Consider the following 14,641-nt stretch of genomic DNA (forward strand, 5'->3'; position numbering starts at 1 on the left):
AAAAAAAATATTTGTTGGCTACTGCTATGGCAACGGTGGGCCAAATTTTTTTTTACAGATTTTTCCTAATAACTAGGGTGAAGGTGTGACCTACCCGCCAAGTTTGAGCGAAATCGGCAGAGCCAAAAAAATCACAGAAAAAATAATAGGTGAAAACACTGGAAATCACACAGACACACACAAACCCGCAAAAGTGATTATAAGGGCAATCCTAGCGGAGCAGATCGCCAATTAAGGGTAAGTGCCTATTACAAATCAAAATTTAAAGATATAATAAGACAGATTTAATCTACCAGAAAGAAATATTACAAATAGCAAACTACATAAAAGCTGGGAAGGAAAAACATCAAAGTCAACTGCCTCAAACTAAGGGCATGTACTATACATTCATTAGTGACCTGGAAATGTTTCACAAACAGAAATATCCTAAACTAAATTATTTTTTCACTTTTATATTTGAATGTTCCGGTAATTCTTTTGTTCATACATGTATTGCGCTACAGTCAACATACTAATAGAGATATGAATGTAATAAAGATTACTATTATACATCTATCACCGTAACACCATAAGTTACATAGTGCTGTAATTTTGCGGTATTTAACGGGGTATTTTCATCCTAGCATATAAGGAAATGCGAATTCCAAATATGAAATGATCACGCGTACAAGCATTCTCTAACAATAAAAACAAACATGGCTGCCACCAGGGTTTGGTCGGACTCCACACAAAGAAGTTTGCTGATTCTGTTCTAAATTTTTGGATTTCGGCATTCCCATGATGTATAATAATAAGGCTATTACGAGGATACCTTAAAGTATGCAATAATACTCCAGCTGTACTGTCTTCGTGCATAATAACCTCATATTATTATTATTACAATTACATGTTATCACCACATTTGGTGTGGTAAAAGTATGAGTAGTGAAAACTCCTGGTGGTGAATGTTACATTTATCGCATGTTATGAATTTGTAATGTAATGAAAAATAATGCTTAAATAGAGCATATCTCATGAGTAATAATAACAGAAGTGTTTCTAACATAATAAATTTAATAATAATTAAAGAAATAGTATGTAAAACGACCAACATCTCAAGATAATGTTGTATTTTGGGAGAGTCAGCCATATTGTCAAAAGGTCAATCTGCTTGTATGAACCAATCAGATGGCCATGATTATTATTACATAGAATACAGATATAGAAAATCCTTACACTGCTCTACCATGATATACTAGGTAAAATTAGTTCATCATAATTTCCCTAAACTTGTTACAATTAATTTCTGTGTACGTAATGGAATATTGTAAATAGCAACATAGTCAGTCCAATCTTCTATATCTGTACTGATATACTCAGTATCCTCGGGGGCGGATATCTGGGCATTTTCACCGCCTGGCAACCAGCGGCGGTGAAAACAAAGGCCAAAAACTTGCAGAAAACGATACTTTGGGATGGTTGTTGAGACTCCTCTGAACAGTGTAACAAGATTAGCCCTACTTGTGTAACATATATAAATTTAGTTGTTCGGGATTACTTCAAAGTTGAGTTTGTGTTGTTTTTTCAAATTTTCCACGGGCTCGACCGGTGTTCCACAGCAGCACGCACAGAGCCCATAGAAATGCATGTACAGTGGTGCGCGTCGTAGCAACGTGGAACGTCTTGTGGCGTAGCTTCGCCCCCGAGGATATGCTTCAGAAGATATGCTAATAATAAGAGCGCCCTCAACCTTGATGATGGACAAAACTCGCGTGACCAGGACAAGGTCCATACTTTTTGAATTATGTGGATGTGCTGTCATTTGGGGTAGAACATTTTAAGTTGTCTAGTCTAAAATTAGATCAACATATTTTTTTAAGGATAGGGTCAATAATGGGGTTCATAATATGTTGTTTTTACAATTATTTGTACCAGTAATTACTTATAATGTAATTTAAAGAACAGGTTTATATTTAACGAGCCATGCATGGCACAGTCCCAGTTAGTTATCAAATTTAAGATATATAGTTTTCTTTATAGTACATGTATATAGTTTGAACATACAGCCAAAACAAAGTCAGCTTGGGCGTTCAGTTGTGAGATATGACAAAATAAAACATGAAAGCAACGGTGAATAAATGTTTATCAATCATCAAACTAAATATTCGATGTTACATACATGAAGCGGACTGCAGCGGTTGTGTGGCTAAGACGAAGGACATGCGACAGTAATATTATGCTCGTCTATTACAGGTGCGAGTAACGTACCAAACATAGTTGAACTCTGGTGACCTTGCCCTTTGTTATATAATATAATTCCCTTTAACATAGTTTGTTTCAATATAAATATGCATTGTCATAATTAATTTTGAATACAAACAAGTTTTGGGGTTGAACTAACAGTCTACGGAATGTCCTTTAAAGATGTACATATCTTACAAAAACATTTGTGCCTTATTTGTTTAATTATTTTAAGGGACATAATTTCCAGCTTTATTCAAAGTAATTCAGATATTTTAGTATAAAAACAAATGCCTCATTACAAAAAAAAAAGTGCTGCATTTAGACGTGAATAGATTCATAAAACATGCAAGATAACAGAAAATCTTAGCTGGCTTTCGTCCAAGTATTTTGTACAGGTGTCTGTCAAAAATTAATGATTCACTGAGACAAATATGAACTGCCTCATTGTGTGACTACTGTTTTATATGAAAAGTAAAAAAAAAAAAAAACACCCTTTATGAATAGCTATCATGTTGCAAGCTCTGCTTTGTATGCAAATCAACTTAAATAGTTAGTTGGTGTCCGGTGGAGGGAGAAGTCAACAGTACTGTTGCCTCCTGAGAATCTACATCTTCAAACACTGCAATCTTTGAAGTGCGTTTTTAAACCAGTATTATAAAAACTCTATCATTCTGTTCTAATAGCTGAAACATATTCCTGCAAGTTTTCATTTGTCGAATGAACTATTTGTCAAATACAGAATACATATATTTTAGAACAATTTTCTTAAATGTGGATGAAATGTTTTGCTTTTTATGTATTTTTTATGTATTGTTTTTGATTTGATAACTTTGAACTAAACAGATTTTCTATTAGCTTCCGATCTTGATCAAAGTTTGGCACCCAGTTCATAGGAGTGCTTATATTGATTTTCTGACATCTTGTTTTCTGTAAAGATTGTATTGGTAGGTTTGCAAATGTGTATCAGTCTGTGCAATCTCTCCATGAGTTGGTTTTGAAACCCAGTAAGGGATTCTGAGATACTTTACCAAGGATATTATTACAAGATAAATCATTTGCTTCATTGAACACATACAACAATGCATATTTCCACTGAGATCAGTGACCTTTGATGTGTATCACCAGTAATCAGTCAAGTAGAAACAGTCAAAATATTTTATCCGTTTTTCTCAATTTTTGCATGATATTTTCATACAGGACTACTGTTGTTCAAACTCAGGGAAGACTTTATACTGATTAACAAGGTGACCAAGTTTGATGAAGTTTGGAATAGAATTAGTAAAGTTATCATGCACACAATAACAATTATTAACGACGACAACAACAACAACGACGACGACGATGACGACGACAACGCCGGACAAAATTTTTCCCTTAATATACCTTTCCCTTCCATCTTTGATGGTACGGGCAAGGTAATAAAAACGTGATTAGTATCAGCAATAACTTCTAGTACTGCATGGAGAATTGCGTATTATTAGTTGACATCAGCCTGAGACATATCCTTGTCCAGGATTTTTTGAACAATGTATCAAATTTCCGAAAGAATATTCGAATACTAGTTGGGGCATAGACCTTAGAATATGTATTTTAAGGTCTATGGTTGGGGTGAATATGAATTGAAAACTTAGTATCCATATGATCTTTTGAAAAATCAGCTAAACAGTTCACAACCACGATTATGGTGAATTGGCGAATTTTCAACGAAGACAACGGCTCTGGTCATGAGCAGAGTTTGCTGTTTCATGAAGTCAAGATTCTACAATGTTGAACACTACTTTTCGTTCTTGACATTGTGAAATTATTTCGTTTTTTTTGGGAGAAAAAAAAAACCTGAAAAAAATGATTTTGACAAGATAATTTAGAAATTTATATTAAGAATAATTCATAACGAAATGTATTCCATATGCACTCATAAATTATTTTCATAATTACAGATTACACACGAATATTACAGAAAAGAAGATAATTGAAATGGCAAATTTTCTCGATGTTTTAGAAAGTACTCCGCGGGGTATATAGCATGTTCTCACACTAGCATAATTTTGCTCGAGTTCACTCATCACTTTCCCACATGCACAGTGCGTTTGAAAATACCATAATTATATTGTGTGAGTGGCTGGTGAGACTTGTGTCACAACGCGTTCTATTTATTTCCAACGCGCGTTTATTTTGTCATGTCTCGCAACTGAACGTCCAAGCTGAATCTGTTTTGGCTGTGATGATGTGAAACGAATATATAAAATTTTAACATAATCTGTAATGATGTATAATGAATATATAAAATTGAATCATATAATCAGTCAAAGCATGGCAGAGATATGGCACTAAAACTGCATTCATTAAAACAACATAGTTGAATTCTGGTGACCTTGCCCTTTGTTATATAATATTATTCCCTTTATTGCAGTTTGTTTCAATATAAATATGCATTGTCATAATTAATTTTGAATACAAACAAGTGGGAAAGCAGTTTACCGAATGTCCTTGATAGATGTAAATATCTTACAAAAACATTGATGCCTAATTTGTTTTAATTATTTTAAGGTTTAGGTTTATTGAAACACTTAAAATTCCTCAGAAGGAATTGAAATGGTTACATTAACTTCTAAAACACATATATAAACATACAAATTTTACAAGAATTACTGTCAAAAGCACAACAATGGTTTAAAAAAAAAAAAAAAAATCAACAAACTACGATTACAAAAAAACTTGATATATGCTGGTAATAATATTGAAAAAAAATAGATGAAATAATAATAACAAGCAGCCTATCGGCTGAGATAGCTCCGCTGTTAGAAATGCACATTTCAATTAAAGAACTGAAGACATCATCAGAAAATGAACAATATGTATAGTATCAAAGCAATCGGACTTACAGTTTTTAACAAGAAGTCGAAAATATCACTTTCTACCAAAAATGACCAAAATATTCACCAAAATTAGAGAATTGAAGATATCATCACGAAATGAACAAATCTGAGAAAGGTCTACATGTAGTATCTATATATGTAATATCAAAGCAATTGAACTTTTGGTTTTTAACAAGAAGTCGAAAATATCACTTTTTACCAAATATGACAAAAATATTTACCAAAATTATAGAATCCAAGATATCATCACGAAATGAACAAATCTGAGAAAGGTCTACATGTAGTATCTAAATATGTAATATCAAAGCAATTGAACTATTGGTTTTTAACAAGAAGTCGAAAATATCACTTTTTACCAAAACAAAAATATTCACGAAAATTAGAGAATTGAAGACATCATCACAAAATGAACAATTCTGAGAGAGGTCCACATGTAGTACCTATATATGTAATATCAAAGCAATTGCACTTGCAGTTTTTAACAAGAAGTCGAAAATATCACTTTTTACCAAAACAAAAATATTCACCAAAATTAGAGAATTGAAGATATCATCACAAAATGAACATATCTGAGAGAGGTCCACATGTAGTACCTATATATGTAATATTAAAGCAATTGCACTTGCGGTTTTTAACAAGAAGTCGAAAATATCACTTTTTACCAAAAATGACAAAAATATTCACCAAAATTAGAGAATTGAAGATATCAACATGAAATGAACAAACCTAAGAGAGGTCTACCCAAGGTACATATACACCAAGTATCAAAGCATTCAGGCTTGTAGTTTTCAAGAAGAAGTCGAAAAAGTAAAACATTGACACGGACGACGACGACGACGGACAATCACTCATATGATAAGCTCCGCTCGACAAAGTCGACAGCGGAGCTAAAAACAAGCAGCCTATCGGCTGAGATAGCTCCGCTGTTAGCAATGCACATTTCAATTAAAGAACTGAAGACATCATTAGAAAATGAACAATATGAATAGTATCAAAGCAATCGGACTTACAGTTTTTAACAAGAAGTCGAAAATATCACTTTTTACCAAAAATGACAAAAATATTCACCAAAATTAGAGAACTGAAGATATCATCACAAAATGAACAAATCTGAGAGAGGTCCACATGTAGTACCTATATATGTAATATCAAAGCAATCGGACTTGCGGTTTTTAACAAGAAGTCGAAAATATCACTTTTTACCAAAAATGACAAAAATATTCACCAAAATTAGAGAATTGAAGATATCAACATGAAATGAACAAACCTAAGAGAGGTCCACCCAAGGTACATAATACACCAAGTATCAAAGCATTCAGGCTTGTAGTTTTCAAGAAGAAGTCGAAAATATCACTTTTTACCAAAAATGACAAAAATATTCACCAAAATTATAGAATTGAAGATATCACCATGAAATGAACAAATCTAAGAGAGGTCCACCCAAGGTACATAATACACCAAGCATTCAGGCTTGTAGTTTTCAAGAAGAAGTCGGAAAAGTAAAACATTGACACGGACGACGACGGACAATCACTCATATGATAAGCTCCGCTCGACAAAGTCGACAGCGGAGCTAAAAAAGCAATAAACAGTAAATCAATGAAAGATGGAAATGAGAAAAAAACGTATTAAAGGAGTATTTATGTATTCATGTAATTTAAAGTATTTATGCTAATTTGCCAGAAGATGTTGCTGTCTAAGGTTCGTGTTATTTTTGATAAATTGGGCAACTGGTATTTGTACATTCAGATTTGTATCACCCATTAATTTTAAAAGTTTATTGTAGTCACTCATATTCGTGAAGTTTATAATGTGCTTTTATTTGAACACAGTTCGCAGATTCTTTTTCCTATTTCGGTTGTTGGTTTGGTGTACCTCCCCCTGTTTCAATTTTTAGTTTATGATTGCTCAGACGGAACCTACTTAGACATTCACATTAGACATTAAGGGACATAATTTCCAGCTTTATTCAAAGTATACCAGTGTTCTCCACGTGTTGATTTGGTAGGGCGGGCTGCCATGGTAAAATCATACGCCGTCAGGCTAAATATCGCACCACCAGGGTAAAAATCTTTAGCGCTATGCTATGACCAAATATAATCCTGCATAAGTATAAATTCAAAGTGTTTTAATACATTAGTGAGAGGTCGCATTTTATGTAAACAAGAACATGCACTAAGAAGGAAAAGCAAGCCGGAGTCGAAATTGGGTGTATCATGGACTTGGTACAACATGCGCTGCGACAATTGAGTAATCGTCGGCATCATTTTGGGGCGCAATTGAACTTCAAGTACTTTGCGAAACTTGCTACGCAGCGATGCTGACATCAAGTGACCGAATTTTGACCCCAAGTCACGCACTGAACTGGCGCGTTACCTTAGCAACCTTTTTCTTTCATTGTCCGCGTGTTCATCTAGTAAAATTTTTTTTACCGGCGGTATATCCGGCGGTACTGTAATAACGGAACTTGTATGCAACTCTGTTTTGCTCTTTGAACATTTCAACATCATTTACTTAGTGTGCTGCTTTTCTAATAACGCAAATATGTTTTAACTCACAAATACCATGAATGCGAATAGTTAATTTGAAAGGCAACGTTGTTTTTTGAAAAACAAAACAAACAAGAGTTGGCAGAGCCATCTCGATGCTGGGAAAATAAAAGTATTTAAAGGTGTGTTTTGGAGCAATGGATTGGCGAACAGGCAGAAAAGCAATTTCAAAGACTTTGACTTTGTTTTAATGAAAACTTGAAGTGTACATGAGGGTATGTGTTATTATTTATTTATTTTGGAAACTCAATTTTAAACTGAATAAATTAAACTAAATTAAATAATCATGTTTGTTTATTTTGAACCTCAGAAATGACTACTGTTCAACTCGGGACGTTTAATTTAACTTAGCGTATGTTACTATGACAATCAACTACATTGTAATTCGAAAAAAACAGTCGACAATGACGAAATGCATGGCCACAGCCACAGGTGTTTAATTGAAATAAAAAAAATCAAAGAAAACAGAGAACTCTAAGACAGGAAGAAAAACACAAGCGATGTAGTCGAACAACAGGCATTACGACAGCCATGTTATTTCACCTCGATCAATACAGAGCAACAAAAACATGCTTTAAGGTAGCGAGAAGGTTTTGTGACGTTTTCGAATAAAACATTCTCTGTCTGTTGTCTTGTTCAGAACAGTAATTTAGCTTATATATTTCAAAAGACTAAGTATAGAGGTACAAGTTTGCACAAACTGGACAGTCATTGTTTACATAATTACCACGTGACATCAACAATGGCGAACCTTGTAAAAATGACTAAGTCCGCGATTGCGAGAGCACACTGCGTAATTTCCTTGTGAAATTTACGTCATGCATTGTCCATAATCAAGTCCATTGAAACGTGTCCCCGGTAATCAAAAGACCTATTATTCCGATTTCTATGCAGGTTTGTTTGTTTGTCATCAAATTATTTCATACTTGGCACCTTTAACAGACTATTATTCTGTGACAAAGCATTTTCTTTAAAAACCCAGACATATTTCGCACCATCATTATCTTTTGAACGATAACTGCGAGTTTGAATGTCCTAGTCCGAACGCACTTGATTTGGCAGTGGTCCCAATGAGTCGTACTCAGTTAAAACCTCAACTCGAGAAAAACTTGAAAAACAGTTTTGGTTAATAAAACACTGTAGATTTGCTGCATTATTATAAATATACACTAAAAATGGCCAAAAATATTAACCTCTGATATCATAGAACTCATAAAGAGTGTCAGATAATGAATAATTTCATGCTCAAGCGTGAAAAATGAAGAAAACTGCTGGCATTTGAGTCCGTACTCCAGGAACGTTCGGGTTTCCATTGTTATGCAAACGCACAACGAGGGATAATCCTCTGACAAACATTACTGTCCCACTGTACACGCTGACAGTTTACAAACAGGCTAATCCTTCAAGTGTCTCTGATAAGAGATCTAATAAAACGGTTTTCATGGTGAAACAAAATGGCCGATGTTTGAAAAAAAAATTGCTGTTTCAGATTACGACACTGAGTGGCAGATTTTTCTTTGCCTCATCTGTCAAGACTTTCTTTTCTTCGCCATTGCGTTAGAAAAAATGGTATTAGTAAAATAAAATATTGACTTGGAAAATAAAACGATTTAAAAGAAAGTTGCGCAAAATTACAGTACTTATTTTGCACAACCTCCCACTCGCTTCCGCTTTCCAATCACCTTTTTCACTCGCATTTGCGACCGCTTGTTGAATTCGACCGGACAATTTCCGCTTTATTTTCGACCACGCAAACCTCGAAATATCACCGCCCGCTCACTCGCGCACGCGCATTTGAAATTAGGATTAATAGAAAAATTTCCGAGGTTCACATTGTCTTATAATTGTCTTTCTGGTTTTCATGAATGTTCAACAGCTGACAAAAGTTCAAATACTTTTTGTTTTAACTATCTATAATTATATGCACGCAATCTGACTTTTTGACCTCGATTTGGCTTGGACTGAATATATTTTATTTTGAACAATATTCTGACGTGAAATACAAAATGTATTTCAACACAAGTACTACATGGTTGTCTGGGTTTTCTTTCCTGATTGTTGAGTCTTCACAATGTGTTTTGTATAATTATTGTTGTCCCCCCCCCCCCCCCCCCCCCCGAGGCAAAGACAAGCTGAAGGACCATGAAGCTAAATGGCAGTTTCATGCAAGGGCTGAGTGAAAGGAAATATTTCTTTGTGTATTTGTTAATTTTACATATGTTTTTCATGACAGTGCGTCTGTAAATATCTAAAAAATCTCGTTTTTCGTTGATAATTTCGATTGTTTGGAATGTCTGTTTACAGTGTCCCAATAATTTGTTTGGAATGTCGATCCCAGTTGGTTTCTCCATACTGAGTTTAGGAAGGGCGTCGATCAACACAATCAGCCGAAACAGGACAAACATTTACCGTAATTCATGGGGATCATGTCCGTAATTTGTGGGCTGAAACCCCAAATAATTAAACAAGTACTATCATTATTATAATATATATTTTAATTACATCGCAAAACTACAACAGAGCTAGAGTTGTTCGCAGTGAAACAGCCGCCTTGAAGTCGATGCAACTTCAACTAGCAATTTCTTAACTTGAAATAAAAAAAAAAAACTAAAAATTCCAAGAGCATCGGGGAAAATATTAATAATCATTCTTATCAATCGCTTGCTTTATTTTATTCGAATCCATGAAATTCACGATTTTTTGACACTTGTTGGCAACTTCCGCTCTAAAAAAGATTGAAAATGTGGGTGTGGTTCTTTTGCGAGGTCCTGTTGATAATATGGACAAATATGGTTCTGTGATCCAGGTTGTGCTCCAATCATGTGACTTTCAGCCAATCAATGATGTTGTAACAAAGCATATTTGACGCTAATTGAAGGGTCGTCGTACCATCCAATTTCCGGCGTCGATTCACATGGTGTTTTTGTGCTGTGACAGGCTTCAAAAATATTCGCTGAAAAACATCGATATATTTTGACAAACGGATGGAATTTGACCTCAGTTCAAAAAGAAAATACTAGGCTCAAATACATTAGAGTCCACGGCAAATCAGTTTTCTCTGCAAATTGGGAAATAAAGTAAACCAGAGTAGGGTCGATGATTTTCAGCCCTGAAGGACTTCCGTGTAAATCCTGAGTTATGAATTGTTCATCGACTGGCCACCAAATAGTTATGGCTATAACTAAATTTGACACGTTTTTTTAAGCCTAATAAATTATTCAGACATTTCAAGCTCTGTTCGATTTATTCAGGGCATGTGGCAGTTTTTAGTCGAAAATATTTTTTGTGGGAACACTTTTACGGTACATATACGGTATAGACTGAACTCATTCAATGATCGTGACTTATTTTTGAAAATTGAATGTCAAATTTTACCAGACATGAACAGACGTGGATTCGGTATCGTTATTTTTGGAATTAATCATTAACATTTCCTCGTTTCTCTGCTCTGTCAAAATGAGTTACCTATGCTTTTTTCACGAACTGTAATTAAAATAACAAAAAATAGTACATCTAGAACAAGCACCCAAAACATGTAACAAGAGGTCACAGTTCAGTTGCTTTCACGATACAAGTGTAATACAACTTACTATTAGATTTGAAGTGACGTTCAGAATTTAATAATAGTTAATACTAGTTGTATGTTCACACTTTACTATCAAAACTACCATTTTGACCACTCATGTGCCAGTGATCAGTGTTTGGGCGAGCGGTCGGTGTTTCAATGAGCGAACTAGCGAAAAAAACGCGATTAAAATGCGCTCGGTTTCCGGTCGGACAAGACCGCATGGTCGGAAATTAAGCGATAAGCGGTCGATGTAAAAGCGGAAGGTTGGGCGAAATGAGTACTGTATGCCCGGACTGTATGACTATGTTTCTCAGACCATGGAAGGTACTAACGGAGTACCGTTAGTACCTTCCATGCTCAGACGAAGTCTCGACTGACAATAATGCTGACAATGGACGTTCGATAAACATGCATTGTTTGCGACGGAAAGCTTATCACCCGTTATATCATAATCGTCAACAACGAGTATACAGATAAGATGATCATTTAAACCCTTCCAAAGATAAACATTATGCAAATATGCATGAAACGGCAGTTGTAGTCTTTTCTTCTAGCGTTTTAAAACACTAATTTAAGCAACGTTATTTCGCAATTTCAATCTTTTGTAATCCTGGGATGATGCATCAAGGTCTAAAGTAACCGTTTTATCAATTTTTGAAAAATCAAGAAAAAAAGTGAAAATTTCTCTTCTTGCTACCTTAACCAATATCCCAATAAAAGTATACTTAAAAATGTTTGACTCAATGATCAAACCAATTATATTATACTGCAGTGAGATTTGGTCAAATGAAGGAATAACAGACTCATTAAATTTATTTAATCTTGCGCGCCCAATAGAGAAACTCCACAGCAGATACTGTAAATATCTACTGAATGTTAACAGTAGAGCAACTAATATTGCATGTCTGTTGGAATTGGGTAGATATCCCCTTATCATTTCAAGCCTGACACAGATGGTAAAATACTGGCAAAACATCACTAAAAACCATGAAAACACACTGGTCAAGGAAGCCTACAACCTTGGTATCCAACTGGATACACAAGGTACCAACAACTGGGTTTCAGGGCTTGTACATATTTCAAAATTCTTGGGCATCAAATACACTTTGAATGATAAAAGGATTGAAAATACCTTTGTTGCAACTTTTGTGGAAAAATTAAAACAGTCATTTGAAGAACACAGCAACAATGTATTATTTGATGATAACAAGGGGGGAAACCAGAAAAACAAATTAAGAACATACAGGCAACTGAAAAAAATTCATAAAAACCCTCATCATAGGTCAGCCTTAAAGCGAACCTAAATGCGGCCTTAATTTATAGTTGTGTATATTCTAAACTGTATTCTAAATAATATTGCAGTGGTTTAATTTTGTTTTAATTATAACTGTAGCTTGGATAGGCATTTGAAGTGCTTGCCATGGAGGCCATTCATGGAGGGGAACAATTAACAAACCAACATATTTAACATCTGGGTACTTTTCAAAGCTATGACGTTTTAGTATCTGATCGCATTCGTATACGCCATTGTACATAGCCGTTCATGCTGCTAAGCATTGTGTACTATTAGTATAAACTCAACTTTTATATGCACAATGTGCTTTTTAAAACTTGGGTTAGAGCCTTATGCGTTTGAACCACAGTATTCTGAGAGTGAAAGCCCAATTGCGTTAAAGTACCGTACTTCCCCGATCGTAAGCCCCTCCCGAGTATGAAGCCCATCCCTATGTTTTTACTTGGTATTTATCAAGTTGAGGGCATTCATGATTATAAGCCCGGCGTCGACGATATTCTTTAAAATATGCGTGTAAAAGGTGTGTTTCATTTCATAATAATCGTGATTGGCAAGGTAGTTTGGTTCATGCTTTTAGTTTTATGAGAAAACTCGCATTAATTTCAAGTTCAGAGTGCATGGCGAACGTACACAACGTGATTCGCTTCCTTTCTATTCTGTCATTTACTCAGGATGAACATCGATGTTGCAATTCTGGAGTAATCCATATTTCTTTGAGTAGTAGCCTTCGAAAAGCCAAAAATGTGATCGTCAAGGCGTGTACCTGGTTATTGGGCATGGTTTACTTTGAGACTATCATGAAAGGCCTAGGGTTTGAACGATGAGACATGTTGGCGACCAAGAAAGGTGTTTAAATTCTTCCTCCACACTCAGTTTACCCACGGTTACTATTAACCGTCGTTTATATTTCGGAAATTGAGAATCGCCAGTTTTTAGGGAAAAAAATCATCGTTTTTTCATTGCAATCAGTGCTACAGATTGCATTTTAACATTGCGGTAATTCACTTCCGCATTGCGCTAAAAAATCATCGTCAATAATCGGTAAATTTCATCATTACGACACATCATTTTGATTGGTTAATGAAAGACCAATGTTATGTCAAAGGAAGTTGTTCCAGGTCAAATCGTGCTGAAAAACCTCATGGTGGAAAATTGTCGAGAATTTGCGTACGATCGAAAACATACCAAAACGAAGATAATGATAAATGCCTTCGTTCACTGTTTCCTCACAGACCCTACCCATTATTTCACCGTAAATTCAGACGGTATGTAAATCGTATTGTAATAAAATGTGTGTTTTTTATCAACATGATTGTTTCTTCATTGTAAGTATCGTTCAAATCAATGACGCATTTTTTTTCAAAAATAAGTATTATTTTCCCGAGCCCGGCGTGGTGAACGAATATTTTTTTGGGATAATTTTTCGTTGTTTGCAAGATGGTTACAGTGTTTAACCCCAAAACAAAATCATTTTTTCTGAGTTGGTCCTCGAGTACAAGCTCATCCCTTACTTTTCCTTTACGTGTTCATGCCTCCGGGCTTATGATCAGGGAAGTACGGTATACTGTAACGATTCAGATCAGTCCAGTGTGAGTGATGAGAGTATATCGTCGACGATGCCCCTTGTTCGGATGAAAGTTTTATTTCAAATTACACGGAAGTCTGTGAACAATCTGCTTGGTGTTCCTGTGACACTTGTCCCATGATTTGCCAGTGCAGCCCCGTGAATACATGGACGAAAATGTTTCCACCACCACCCTACGAACTCAAGATTGCATACTCCAGCATCCATACTTTGAATAATTTGCACGCCGCACAGTACAGTACTGGAAACAGCATTTATTAGACAGTTAGACAAAAAATAAAACTAAATGCCTGTCTCGATCAATCGCACATCCATAATGTTTGTATGTTGATAGGCTTGTAAATAATATTAACGTAAAAGTCGAAACAACATAGACTAGAAGTCAATTCACCAGTCCAGCCAGCTATGGCTCCCTAAGTTGCTTATATTTAATCAGATACTATTTCGTCATCATGCTTTGTTACCTTACCTGTTTATACCTCATGAGGGCGTTTTTTTATGGCAAGATGGCGCAAACGGAAGTCCTTCGCAGGTTTATGGTTTCTC

General features: G+C 35.2%; 1 protein-coding gene across 1 annotated transcript in view; it reads right to left on the bottom strand.

Moving 5' to 3' along the window:
- The window catches only part of LOC100370123 (3 beta-hydroxysteroid dehydrogenase/Delta 5-->4-isomerase-like), a 52,457-nt gene that overhangs the window by 2,908 nt on the left and 34,908 nt on the right, over positions 1-14,641 (bottom strand). The window lies entirely within an intron of this gene.

The sequence above is a fragment of the Saccoglossus kowalevskii genome, chromosome 8, assembly GCF_978046115.1.
Source record: "Saccoglossus kowalevskii chromosome 8, keSacKowa6.1, whole genome shotgun sequence".
Taxonomy (NCBI): Eukaryota; Metazoa; Hemichordata; class Enteropneusta; family Harrimaniidae; genus Saccoglossus; species Saccoglossus kowalevskii.